Below are 3,647 nucleotides of genomic sequence, written 5' to 3'. Positions count from 1 at the left end.
GGAAGGGAAGGGAAGGGAAGGGAAGGGAAGGGAAGGGAAGGGAAGGGGAAAGGGGAAAGGAGAAAGGGGAAAGGGGAAAGGGGAAAGGGGAAAGGGGGGGATTTTCCACACAAAGCCATTTTTCCATATGTTCTGTGGCCAGTGAGCCACTGTTTGGAGTTTGAACCTTCTTGGGATGATGAGAGAGAGGAGCAGGGAAAGGGGTGAAGTCTCAGTGCAAAGTCACTGCCACAGAAGGGGAGGAGCACAGAACGACTGCCAGGACCATGGAACGACTGCCAGGACCATGGAACAACTGTGAAGACCATGGAACAGCTGTGAGGAACAAGGAACAGCTGCTATGGCCACGGCAGGACACACGTGAGGCCCTCGGGACACACCCCAGAGCTCGCTCCAAACCCACCACCAGCAGGGGAATCTCTACAGCATTCCTAGAATTCCTACAAAGTTCTGCAAAACTACCTCTGAGCATCAAAATTACAGGATAAAAGATTTTTTTTTCATAGTTTACATCTTGTCCAAGGAATCTGAGGGAATCAAAAATAGAAGGGGAAGGATCTGCCCTCTAGAAAAGCCCCGACGCCGGGGAGGGAAGAACATCCCTCCATCAGCATCAGATACAAAAATACACTTTACACAGGGGAATGTCCCACTGTCCCACTGCTGCTGGGAGGGGGGACAGCCCCCGGAAACACAGGGAATTCCTGTACAAATCCAAGCAGGAGGTCACCACAAAGCCCTTCCAGGGATGAGGTAAGTGAGGTTTGGATGAGAAAAGCCAACGTGGAGGAGCCAAATTGTTTCATTTTCTGTACATCTGTCACAAAGCTCAGCCATATATGTCCGTGGAAAAGTGGGTTTGCCGGGAATTCCCACCAGCAGCAACCATGGAGGGAAACCAGGATCAGAAACCTCCTTCTCACCCCAAAGCCAGAGTTGATCCAACCCATCTTCCAAAGAATCTCAAACTTTCACTGAACTGAACACTAGAGATGGTCCAACCCCGAGGTCCCCATTCGTGTCACCTGCCACACGTCACTAATTAACTGACACCTGGAATTATTAATTAATGCTGCAGAATTCCGGGGCTGGAACCCCTGGCCACGGGGGTTTGGGGTTTGGATCTTGCCCTGCAGAGGTGAAACCACGACTTCAAACTTCTCCCCGAGCTGCCCTCGGATTTCCCAGGAAGGGCACAGTGTGCTCAGAGAGCCCGGCTCCGGAGCCTGGGATCCGGCACCGCCTCTGGAGTGGAGAATGTCCCCCTGGGAAATGGGAGCTCGTGGTCATCGGCTCCTCTGAGGTGGGATGAGCTACACCCGGGGCTGGGATGGTCTTCAGTTTGGGTTGTTTTCAAGTTTGGGATGATCCTGAGTTTGGGATGGTCTCAAATTTGGGATGGTCTCAAGCTTGGGGTGGTCCTGAGTTTGGGTTATTCCAGAGTTTGGGTTGTTCTAAGGTTTAGGATGATCTCAAGTTTGGGATGTTCTCGGGTCTGGGATGTTCTCAAGTTTGGGACATTTTCAAGTTTGGGATGGTCTCAAGTTTGGGATGGTCTCAAGTTTGGGACCCTTTTTTGCTCAAAACCTGTTTCTTGCTTGGATGGAGAACCCCCCTGTCGGTACCTTCTGTCCACAACCCCAAACCTGCTGAGACAACACTTATTAATACAGAGCACTAAAAATCCCTGGCACAAAGTCCCTCCCAGCCCATGGATAGAGGTTGGAGTCCCCATTCCCAGCACATGGAGCTCTCACATGCTGCCCTGGGACAGCAGACACAGGACCCTCCTCGAGCTCCCGTTCTGGAATGCTCTGATCCCAAAGGGAAGAGTTGTGACGGGTCCATCACACCTGCAAAGCACCACCAACCCAAATCCAGGCTCCAACACCGCCCCAAGGGCAGAGCAGTCCCAAACAAACACCTAAATCCAGGCTTTTCAGGGATACACACGACTGCTCCCAACACCAACACACCCGACAGCCTCCAAGGCCAAAGGCTTCCGAGGAGCCTCCGGCTCTTCCCTGCCCAGGCTGCTCTGGAAAACCAGACTCGATCCTAAAGCCCAGCACAGTCGGGGTTCCAGGGGGGCACATTCCTTTTGCCCTGAGGAGGGAAACAACCAAGTCAGGAGGAGAAGAGCGAGAGGGGCAGGACATGCCATGGAGCCAGGAGCCAGCAGGGATGGGAAGTGCCCTCTGGAAGTGCAGGAACAGCTCCAGCCCCGGCGTGTGCGCGGCGGCAGCGGCGACGAGGCCACGGGAATTCTCTGGGGGCAGCACCAACCCAAGGAGTCCCAGTCTAAACCAGTTCACAGCAAGTCCCCAAGAGACTCAACATCGGCAAGACGGGTACACCCCCAATACACCCCCCATACACCCTGGATATGCCCTGGATACACCCTGGCACAGCTCCCCAGCCCCTCAACTCTTTCCTGTGCATCAAATTTGGGGGTTTTCATTCCATGGAGCCCCCGCCCCTCACCCTGTGAACAGACACTACAAGGTCTCCTCAGAACCAGGGCCATCCCCCCCCTTGGCTGGTTGGGTTTGCGGGTCTGTGGTGTCCAAAGCACACAAACACTCTCCTGTTTGGGTGGGTTTTCCTGGTCTGTGGTGTCCAAAGCATGGAATTCCCCAGGCCAACAGCCACGCTCCCAAATCATGGACCCAGAGCCCCCACACGCCCTCTCAGAGCCTCCTCTTGCCCAGGGTTCTCCCTGGGCACCCCGGGCTGGGAGGGGAGGAAGGAACTGACCTTCACCTCCGGGAGAAGCAGCTGGGAAGGTTTTATTTTAAAGCTGGGCTTGGCAAAGAGTGTGTGAGGGCTGAGGCTGCCTTGGGAGCACCCAAGGGACTGGGCACCTCTTCCACAGCCCTCTGGGCAGGAACTGGGGCTCTGCCACCCCCCAGAGTTCACCCAGCCAGGGGAACTGAACCACTGAGGAAAGGGGGCTCTTGGATCGGCACAAAACCCGCCGGATGAGCAAACGGTGATGAAGTCCCCCAGGAGATGGTTCAGTGCAGAGATGTCACCTCAGGCAGCCCTGGCAGAGCTCCCGGGCTGGGCAGGAGGGACAGGAAGGCACCTGGTGGCTGCAGGGACCAAGCCCAGGCTGGAACACGACGGAGCCACAACGTGGTGTAACCGCGGGGTGACCGGGACGGGGCCGTGCTCCAGGTGATGCCACTGAGAAACCAGGATTGTAATTACAGCTCACCGGCTAATCAGGGGGAAAATGGTTCTGGGATGCCACTGGAGAACAAAAAAGCCACTGGAATTGTATTTCCTTCAGATATGTTCTTTGGGAATGCCCCTTCACCTCCCCCCAGCCGGTGCCCCAGGCCTTGCCCTGGCAATGGGATGTCTGACCCTTCTGGAACAGATGCTGAGGGCAACATTCGGCTTTTTGGGGGATTTTTTTTTTTTTTAGTGATTTTTTGTCATTTTTTTAATCTGTGCACTTTGGGTTTCCATTCTGCTGCCCACCTGAGGCTCTCCAAGGAGATGTCCTTGACGAAACCTTGGCATGAAACCTTGGGTTTCATCCCAAGGGCAGCAAAGCCCTGGGACACCCAACAAAAGTTCTTTCAGGCTTTGCTGAGGACACAGTATCCAAACAAACACCTGGGATTTTGCCTGCCATG

General features: G+C 54.7%; 1 protein-coding gene across 1 annotated transcript in view; it reads right to left on the bottom strand.

Annotated features, from left to right (window-relative positions):
* Positions 1-3,647, bottom strand: part of LOC113960343 — a 23,570-nt gene that overhangs the window by 4,036 nt on the left and 15,887 nt on the right. The window contains exon 2 of the mRNA XM_027669869.1: positions 1-2,402. This exon is cut by the window's left edge and continues 1,836 nt beyond it. The gene's annotated coding sequence lies outside the window, so the exon portion shown is untranslated. The remainder of the gene's footprint in view (positions 2,403-3,647) is intronic.

This window comes from Corapipo altera, unplaced genomic scaffold (genome assembly GCF_003945725.1).
Source record: "Corapipo altera isolate COAL_440 unplaced genomic scaffold, ASM394572v1 291, whole genome shotgun sequence".
Classification (NCBI taxonomy): domain Eukaryota; kingdom Metazoa; phylum Chordata; class Aves; order Passeriformes; family Pipridae; genus Corapipo; species Corapipo altera.
Note: the sequence above shows the minus strand (reverse complement) of the source record. Positions and strands in the feature narration are given on the sequence as shown.